Below are 10,940 nucleotides of genomic sequence, written 5' to 3' on the forward strand. Positions count from 1 at the left end.
ACTTAACTCATTTGAAGCGTTCCTCGAAGAAAAGTTGCATACTTCTTCAGAGAATTCAATAGTTCAGATTCCTCAACTAAAGAAAATGGCTGACTTTAAGAAGCCACAGAAAGGAGGAAAGAGGGCTGAAAGTGTGTTATATCGACTAGAGGGGGGGTGAATAGGCGATTTTTATGAAATTCTTCACTGGGGAATTTGCCGGTGAGGAAATTCCTTAGCGAAGAACTACTAGCAGCGGAATAAGTACTCAAGGGTAAACATAACAGAATACAAGCATAGTCATCATGATGAAATGAAGATAGGCATAGAGTACAGGAAGCGTAATCACAGGATAACACAGGATGAAGACAAACAGACTGAAGAAATTGAACTGAGGAAATTGAGAAACTCTTCAGTCAAAGTCTTCAAACACAGATATGAACAAACACACAGCACAAAAACTAGTAAGCTCGGTGAAGAAAATGATTTGGTAGACCAGTTCCAACTGTTGTCTCAGTTGTACGTCTGGTTGGAGCAGCTGAGTATTTAAACTCGAGGACACACAGTCCCGGACACCCAGTCAAGGACACTTAGTCCAAGACACCCAGTCCTCACCGTATTCTCCTTGAACTAAGGTCACACAGACCTCGTCCAATCACTCGTGGTAAGTCTTCAGGCGACTTCCAAACCTTCACAAACTTGGTCACTCGGCGATCCACAATTCCTCTTGGATGCTCTAGACCATGAGGCCTAACCGTCTGGAAGAAGCACAGTCTTCAAAGGTAACAAGCGTCAGATTCACTCAGGATCAATCTCTTCAGTGATGCCCAATCACTTGGGGTTTGTAGGTGTTTGGGTTTTGGGTTTTTGGTTTTTCCTCACTTGATGATTTTCTCTCAAAGTCCTTGGAGGATGGGTTGCTCTCAAATGACAAGTGTCAGTTTCTCTCGGAGCAGCCAACCAGCTAGTGGTTGTAGGGGGTGGCTATTTATAGCCTAGGGAGCAGCCCGACATGATAAGACATAAATGCCCTTCAATGATATGACCGTTAGGTGGATAGATATTTTGGGACAGCTGGCGCATAGCACAGCAATGGTCGGAATTTTGAGTAGCAAAATCCTCAGGGCTATCATGTTCCTCACTATGTAGGCAATCCGTACTGGCGAATTCCTAACAACTCAGTCAGAACAAATTCCTTAGAGACCAGAAGAAGTTCGTCTCTGTCACTGAAGAAATTGACTGAACTGTTTGAGATTTCCAATGGCTTCACTCGAAGGGATTGGTAGGTGTAGGATTTTGAGTTGAGCATCACATGGAAATTTTTCCTTAGTATTTCCTCGAGCCCCTTTAACAGTACGGTGTTTCCTATCACTCAAGAAAGAGAAAAACAAAACTATGAACACGAAAGTCTTCAAGCTTCATATTTCTCGCATGAATATCAAGTCTTCACGGACACACCAATTTCTTCACTTTCAAAGTCTTCATGAAAGTCTTCAGAAATACCAAAATCTCCAGTCGAAGATATTCATTTTTAGGGGTCGACTTTTCCTGTAAATATCAAACTCCTCATAGACTTATAGACCTATGTACACTCACACACGCATTAGTGCCTTAAGCTATAAGTCTTCAATACACCAAAATCACTAAGGGGCACTAGATGCAATTAAAATCTCCCCCTTTTTGGTGATGATGATAATATAGGTTAAGTTTTCAACGGGGATAAACATATGAAGTGTAAATACTGATATTGAGGAATTTGATTACAAGATATAGAAGAACTCCCCCTGAAGATGTGCATAGTGAGGAATTTGCTTTTGAAGCAATGCACACTTACAAGGGCTGAGGTCAACACAGCGTTTTAGATCCCTAATGATATATATATACTGGGTACTGCACACCTTCTGAGGAAGAAAAAAATCAGCACAAGGTGCGCATTCAGAAGATAGAGAGGAGATGGGCTAGAGAGTGGAGGGAGTACAGATATGTCACTCCCAAATACATGAAGAAATTCACACTCAATCCTCCATGCCCAAGACCTCCATTGGCACCTGGCCAAATAGCTGATCCCACCAGCCTCAAGCGTGGTGAGGATTATCCTAATGAATGGGCCAAGCGCCAAGCCAAGTTGGCTAAACAAGCCAAAGAAGTTGTGAGGAAATTCAACGAAGACTCTGCTGCTGCTGCTGCTGCCGCTGAGGTCTCTGTCAAGCCTAAGAAGGCCATGTCAAAGAAGCCTGCGCACAAGCCAAGTGCTTCACCTTCAGTGGTTTCAAGGCCAAGTTCCTCAGCAATGCCCTCACGGCCAGAATCTTCAAAGCCCTCAAGGCCAACTTCTCATACTGCTCCTGCTCCTACCAAATCCTCAGCTCCTCCAAAGTCCTCAGCTGCTCCGACAAAGTCCTCTGCACCTGTGAATCTCGCCATGTGTCAAAGGACTACATGCATGTCAATTGCCTCAGGAGCTTCAGCTTGTTCCTCAGCTGCACCAAATTCTTCAACGGGACCCTCTCTACTGAAGACAAAGGCCACTGCTGGACGAGGTCCTCGCCCTAGTCCTCAGAAGAAGCAGGTTGCCTTCCAAGTGCCGTCTGAAGAAGACTAAGCTGATGATGATGAAATTGTTGAAATCATCAGAAATAGGCAAGTTAGGGCTACTAGACCCAAGGGATCAAATGTGCCACTACTTTCGGATCCGAAGTTGATCCTCGAATGCATTGATGTTTGGCACAAGGACCCCAACACTCCCATGCCTGACTTCAAGCTGACTCCTGGCCAAAGTCACACGCTGACCCACTTCATTCAAGAAGAAAAATGGAAATTTGAGAAGGCCAGGCAGATCAAGAAAGCGCAGTACAAGAAGGAGCGCTATCTGAAGAAAAACGTTTTCTCTATGACAACTGAAGAACTTGTCACTATTCAAACTGAGATCAAGAAATTCAGTGATGAATTTGACGCATACCGCGTTGATTGGCTTGGAGCCAAGGTAGGCTTTGTGAAACTTGCTGATAACTTCACCTCAATTGTTGCAGCCCCAACACAACAGGAAGTTCTTCAGGCTGAAGCATCTGCTCAGTCGGCTGAAGAACATGCCAGCACTATTGATGAAAATTAGGCTACTGAAGGAAATGTGAGTTTTAGGGTTGATGACTGCATTCCAGCCGCTGAAGAAATTGCCAGGGCATCCACTAGTGGTGCGCCTGAAGAAAATGAAGAAATCAGGGCAACTGCATCAGTTGTGCCTCAAGAAAATCAACCAGATTCCTCTGCTCCTTGTGCGCCAACACCAACTCCGATCCTTCCATCTGCATTAGATGTGAAGAAAACCAAGGCCGCAGAGCGTGCATCAGTGAAGAAAAGGAAAGCATCAGCTACTTCAGATTCTTCAGCTCCGAAGAAGATGAAGCCTTTGACCAACTCGTTTGAAAATCCCATTGATGTTGTTCCTCTCTCTACCATGCCATCAAAGGACCTTGCTCCTTTCGATGAAGAATATGTGATCCCCAGCGGATTTGATGAAGAAAATCCTTCTGCTGCTTTGTCCGAAGAGTTGGATGAAGAAATTGAAGTGGATGGGATCCCTTCAACACCTGTCATTTCCTCGCCTCTGCCTCAATTCACTGCTGATGAGGCTGGAGTTGATGAAATGTAAGATGAAGATGTGGACGTTGGCTGCTCCACACCAGTGATGAGTGATGAATTCTGGGAAAGTCAGCATCCAAACTCTCCAATGTTCACACCATTGCAGCAAATACATTAGTCTCCTATACAAACTGTTCAAATGGGCTCTGAAGAAACTCACCCCACTTCATCTGTATGAGAAGAAATTCCAGCCACTAGTGCTGAAGAAACTGCTGCTGCTGAACATCTGAAGACACAGACTACCACTGAAGAGGAACCAGAAATTCCTCGGTCTGAAGAACCTGTGATTGAGATTCCTGAGGTCATGATGCAACTCACTGACACTCCTCTACCCAAGCCAAAGGATCCATTCTCCAAGAAGCAAAAATTCAAGGTTGATGATTTCTTTGGCGAGCACGTATTCTTCATAGACTACAACCCTTATGACTCTGCTCACATTAGGAAGAGGCGTTTCTGGACAGCCAGCCAAGCCAATTTCTATTCCTTAGTGCTGTTCGATAAAAACAAAATCTTCTACCATGAGCACATTCCTCACGTGGATATGGAATCTCTGTCGTGCTTCGTGCCAGTCCTCAGTGTTCTTCACGACACTGGAAGCTCATTGAAGAAGCTCATTGCATTTATAGTGAACCTGATCTTACAAATCACTACATGCAAGTTCTAATGAAACCTTTGAAGCCTGGTCAGGCCCCACGAACCAAATTCCTCGTGAAGGAATTACTATATGTGCCCAGAACTGTCTATCATATTCTAACGAGGACAATGAGTCCCATCAAAGGCCATGCCTCATCTGATGAGGAAATTGTTGGCATCATAAAGAATCTGGTATTCAATATTGTTCATGGCATTCCTGTCAATTATCATGATTTCTTCATGAGGACTCTGGCAAATTTTGCACTTTCTCCGTTTGAGCTGAAGCCTTATGAACCCTAGATCATGAAATTCCTCAGGACAATGACTTCACTCAACTACAAAGTTGATTTCCCGAATCACCTCAGCTACTTGCCCCCAATTGACGTCCTCAAGTGGACCTATTCCTCAGTTGATGAAAAGGGCAAGGCACCAACTGTTATAGATGAATACATTCGTCCATTGGATGGACAGTTTTGCAAAGCTGCATCTTATTCCACCAATGATGACTCTGCCACACATGACTCTGCCAATGCACCCAAGTCTACTCCTCAAGCCACTACTCCTCGTGTGATGACTGGCCGTGAGCTTCTGCTTAGTCTTCACCAGAAGGTTGATCGAAACCATAAATGGGTTAAGCGCCAGTTTGGTTCATTTCTTCACAACATGACTGCTACCCACAATGCAGTGAAGAAAAACCATTACTACCTCCATGCAGTTTTTGGTCGCACCTGGGCAATACTATCACATCTGTATGGTGAAGATCTCAGAAAATGGGTCTCAAGGAAGATTTTGACTGGTCTGCACCTCCACCGAAGAAATTCAAGAAGGTCAAGGTTCCTTCCTTGGTGGCCAGCTCATATTTTTCATCGCATGACACCGATGAGAATGAAGACTTGGACGACACTGCAGCAGGCCCTTCCACGACAAACGACCCCAACAACGCTGGCGCTCCTTCATCAACTTGATATTCTTCAGGTGCGTTAGTCCTCATATTCGATCCTTTTGGTCATTTGATGACAAAGGGGGAGAATTATGAGTTAGTCTTCAAGCAGGTCTTTCTATATGGGCATTTTTATTTGCTAAGTTACAACTCTCGTTCTTCTGAGACTTTATTGGATCGAGTTGTAAACTTAAACCCGATGGTGCACTGATACTTTTGAATTGTTTTCTGCATGCTTATTCCTCATATATGCTAATGCACTCATGCTGAATTACATCAGTCACCATATTTCATCATGCATTTCAAATTCTTCATTGTGATATATGCGTGTATGAATTACAAGATATAGGGGGAGATCTCCATGATTCTACTCTTCAAGTGTGCAATGCTTCAAAAGCAAATACCTCACCGTGCACATATTCAGGGGGAGTTCTTCTATATCTTGCAATCAAATTCCTCAATATCAGTATTTACACTTCATATATTTATCCCCGTTGAAAATTTAACCTATATTGTCATCAATCACCAAAAAGGGGGAGATTGTAAGTGCATCTAGTGCCCCTTAGTGATTTTGGTGTATTTAAGACTTATAGGTTAAGGGACTAATGCGTTTTTGAGTGTACACAGGTCCATAAGTCTATGAGGAGTTTGATATTTACAGAGAAAGTCGACCCCTAAAAATGAAGTTCTTCGACTGAAGACTTTGGATTTCTGAAGACTTTCTGAAGACTTTGAAAGTGAAGAAATTGGTGTGACCTTGAAGACGTGGTATTCATTCCAGGAACATGAAGCGTGAAGACTTTTGTTTTTGTAGTTTCATTTTCTCTTTCTTGAGTCATAGGAAACACCGTACTATTAAAGGGGGTCGAGGAAATACTAAGGAAAAATTTCCATGTGATGCTCAACTCAAAATCCTACACCTACCAATCCCTTCGAGTGAAGCCATTGGAAATCTCATACAGTCCAGTCATATTCTTCAGTGACAGAGACGAAGTTCTTCTGGTCACTGAGGAATTTGTTCTGAATGAGGAGTTAGGAATTCACCAGTGCAGATTGCCTACACAGTGAGGAACATGATAGCCCTGAGGATTTTAGTACTCAAAATTCCGACCGTTGTTGTGCTATGCGCCCGCTGTCCCAAAATATCTATCCACCTAACGGTCATATCATTGAAGGGCATTTATGTCTTATCATGTCGGGCTGCTCCCTAAGCTATAAGTAGCCTCCCCCTACAACCACTAGCTGGTTGGCTGCTCCGGGAGAAACTGACACTTGTCATTTGAGAGCAACCCATCCTCTAAGGACTTTGAGCGAAAATCATCAAGTGAGGAAAACCCAAACCCAAACACCTACAAACCCCAAGTGATTGAGCCTCACTGAAGAGATTGATCCTGCATGGATCCGACTCTTGTTACCTTTGAAGATTGTGCTTCTTCCAGATGGTTAGGCGTCAAGGTCTAGAGCATCCAAGAGGAATTGTGGATTGCCGAGTGACCAAGTTTGTGAAGGTTCGTAAGTCACCTGAAGACTTGCCATGAGTGATTGGGAAGGTCCGTGTGACCTTAGCTCAAGGGGAATACGGTGAGGACTGAGTGTCCTGAGCTGCGTGTTCAGAACTGGGTATCCGGGACTCTGTGTCCTCAGGTTTAAATACCTAGCCGCCCTAACTAGACGTACAACTAAAACAATAGTTGGAACTGGTCTACCAAACCTTTGTCTTCACCAAGCTTACTGGTTCTATTTCCTCAACTCTTTCATTTCCTCATAACTATGTTGAGTGCTTGTTCATATCTGTGCTTGAAGACTTTGACTGAAGATTTTCTCAAATTCCTCAGTTAAATTTCTTCAGTCTGTTTGTCTTCATCCTGTGTTATCCTGTGCTTACGCTTCCCGTACTCTGTGCTTGTCTTCATTTCTTCATGATGACTATGCTTGTGTTCTATTATGTTTACTTTTGAGTACTTATTCCACTGCTAGTAGTTCTTCGCTAAGGAATTTCCTCACCTGTCAATTCCTTAGTGAAGAATTCATAAAAATCGCCTATTCACCCCCCTCTAGTCGATATAACGCACTTTCATTGACCACGTTGACCACGCCACGCTGAGAGAACCACGCCGGTGGACGACGACGAGGACTATTAAGGGTACGACTCGGAGCCGGGGAAGACGCAACAGCGGATACCCACGCGAAGAGGAGTACGAGGGTTCACTGGTTCGGCTGCGGTGTGAGGCTGCTGTCGCCGCAAAATAACAGGGGGTGTGGGTGAGTAGAGGGATGACCTGGCCAGCGGTGGGAGTAGTAGGGGGCGGTGAGGCCTCCGCGGCATCACAGCCGGCCACGGGAGGCAGGAGCACGCGGCACGACCGGCGCTGGTTTGGGCAGCTGTAGCACGAAGACCAGAGGTTGAAGAAGCACTATGGCTATTGGATGAACATCATACGGTAACAGGAGCCAGAATCGTTCATATTGACTAAGTTGACAAAGCCCTCCATCCTCGTCAACTTGGTAGGCCCACAAGTCAGCCTCCCACTATGCTGGGTTCCAGCTGGCAGGGGGAATATTCATTTTTTTGTGTGTAATAAGGAGGCACTTCCTTGCGTGCGAAGATAGCTGGTGGGTCCGACATGTCAGTGGGGGGCACGTTATTTTCGTGAAATACGGAGGCCCTTCCGATGGGTCCCAGATGTCAGGTGGAGGAATCATTATTTTGCGCGTAATAAGGAGGCATTTCCTTGTGTGCGGCCATGGACCCAGCTCTCAGCCTCTCCACGCATAGTCTACTTCCGATGGTGACGTTCGTTAACCACGTTGACCACACCGCGCCGAGCGCATCCAAGGTGGTGGACGACGGCGAGGCCCCGGACAGCAACGAGCCGGAGATAGGAAGAGGCGGGAGTAGAGTCACAGACAGAGAGGTGTACGAGGGTTAACTTGTTCTAGTGCGGTGTGGTTCGGCAGTCGGTGGAGAAGAACAGGAGGTGTGGAGGGGTGGAGGGATGGCCTGGCCAACGGTGGAGTAGCGCTTCATAGCGAAGCATGCTAAGCAGAGCTGCTAGCAGCAGGAGGCGGGAGGTGGTCCCGGCGGCGTTGAAGGAAGAAGACGAGAGATTGAAGATGGATGGTGGTCATTGGATGTAAATCCAACGACTAATATGTTAGAATCATTTGTTGACTAAATTGACAATGACTTGCGTTGGCTTCGACCCATTGGCCCACATTTCAGCCTCCAAAAATGTGGCACGTATTCAACCCATTTTTTCAAAATTTAGTCTTTTTTGCGCGGTAGAATTTACAGTCAATTTGATCTTCTTTTTTTTGAATTACAGCCATTAGATGGGCTGGGTAAACAAATAATGTAGCATCCATGTGGCCCATTTATTTTATTTCCTAAAAAATTACAAGCCATTTGCACTTTCTCGAAATACATGATTTTGCTGGGCTGATTCTAATTATAATGTTGGGTTGGGCCAGCAATGTTATCAAAAAATAAAAAGGGGCTGAGCATTTTGTTATAAATATATTTAAATAATAAGTGATATTATTACATTCGTCCTTAAATCTTACCAAGCGTTCGTACACGATCACTAGGATTTTCGTGCCAAAACAATCCAGGATTTTATTTGTTAAGAAAATATTTTTATATGTTAATAAGATGTGGGATATTGTTTTCTTACATATGTAAGTATCTGTTAAATATATGATGACAATAAAAATAATATATAATAACATATAAAATAATTTAAATATATATAATATAGTTAGAAGGGAAACATAAGTTGGACTTGGCGTTCCTATTCTTATATAGAAAAATAGAACAGACCTATGTGTTTTCTTCAAAAAAATACATAAATTGGGCTGCCAAAAATAAAACCTCGGATAGGAGGTCCATAGGCCGGTCGATACATGACGGCCCTAAGGAAATACAAACAGGCCTATGGACCTCCCATCCGAGGTCGTGGGCTACGCATGTTAAAAATGAAAGCCTAGACGGGGCAGCCCAAAACCACGTCCAACACTTGCCAAAACTTCGTCCCTCGTTTTCTCTGTGTATCGCACACTCAACATTGTGTGGGAATTTTGACTGTGCATCATATGAAGATGTGCTATGCATGAATGTTGATCAGCATGATGTTAACTGGCTGGTAGTTCCATTTTTGACCATGAATAAAACTTCCAACATGATGTTAACCCTGTTTGAAAAGGCCGTGTTAATATAAATGCTCTGCCTCTGAAGGTTGCAGTTTCTTATCTGAAACTGAACTTACAGTTTCTTATCTGAAACTGAAACTTGCAGTTTCTTCTCTGAGAATCACATTGTCTGCACTTTAATACTCCTATGAAACTACATTTTTAAGCGCTAAAAATAGATCTCTAGAATTCATAAAATACTTCATATGCTCAATATTGAAAATCTGAAATTCAAAAGATATTCATATATGAAAGTACTCTCAAAATACACAACACAAAACACCATTCACAACCTGCAAATAATGACAACCCTAAGCTCCTCCCGACAATTCACAACCTGCCCGACTATTAGGCTGGGGGGGGGGGGGCAGCCCCCTCCTATTCCTCGGCAGCAGACAGCCGCCCCTTGAGACGATGTGAACGGCGAGGGAGACAATGGCGGGGAAGCGTCGTCGGGCCAACCACTTTTCTCCTCTTGCAGTTGGGTTCGTTCGACGAAGACTCCACCAGCTCGTTCTAGCAAGACACCCTCACAAACGGCACCCTGTAGATGCTCGATCCTTCAATCTCTGGTGGATGCTCCATCTGGGATCGATACTCCCACCACCGTTCCCTCACAATCGGATTCGGTGAATCTGTTTGCTCCATGGCCCAGAGGAGCAGCTCTATGTATTCTGGCGTGAGTCCCTCCGGGAGTATCGCTGTCTTTTCGCTCTGTTGTAGATATTTGGCCATGGATGTCGCCGTCGCCGCTAGTTGGTCCTTGTTGTCAAACCAAGACTGTATCTCCAACATCCTAGCTAGCTTCACAAGGTCTCCGTCTGCGATCCTCGCGTATCGGTTGTACTCCTCCATCGATCTACTTCTCCACAGCACCTTCACTCGCTGGTAGTGGTTTTTGAATGGAAGAGGCACTACAAAAAAAGACACATCCGCGACATTTTGGGCTGAACAATTTTTTTTTCTGTCATACATATGACACTTCTATGACGATAATTGTGACAAAACCCGGTATCATCATAGATGTGGTGGGCTCCTACTTCTATGACAAAAAATCATGATAGAAAATGGGCTTTTCATCCTGGGCAGGCCGGAGACGCAGCTGCATGACATTCATTGGGCCGTCCATGACGGAAAAAACCATGGTAGAAGCGAGGGGGAGGAAAATTTCGGGGAGTTCCCGGTTACGGTGGGAGGTCGGGGGCCGAACGATGCGCGCTTCTCTCGTACACGTACGCGCGTGTGTGTGAGGCGTTGTCTCTAACTGAACCTGAGAGAGGCGTTGGGCTCTAACTGAACCCGGGCGATTGCATTGCAGGCTACGCATTACTGAACCCGAGCGATCGATCGATGGCTGTTAACTGAACCCGATCGAGCGATTCCTTTGCTACTGCTGCTAACTGAAGCCGATCGATGCTGCCTCTGGATGAACAGTGAGCGTTGCGGGGGGGGGGGGTATGGATGAACTTTTCTCGGTGGGGGTGGATGAACAGGACCCCGTGGTGTTGCCTCTGGATGAATAGGACCCCGATCGATCGAGCCGGTTGGGGCTGGATGAACA

The sequence above is a fragment of the Triticum aestivum genome, chromosome 7A (assembly GCF_018294505.1).
Source record: "Triticum aestivum cultivar Chinese Spring chromosome 7A, IWGSC CS RefSeq v2.1, whole genome shotgun sequence".
In the NCBI taxonomy this organism is placed as follows: Eukaryota; Viridiplantae; Streptophyta; class Magnoliopsida; order Poales; family Poaceae; genus Triticum; species Triticum aestivum.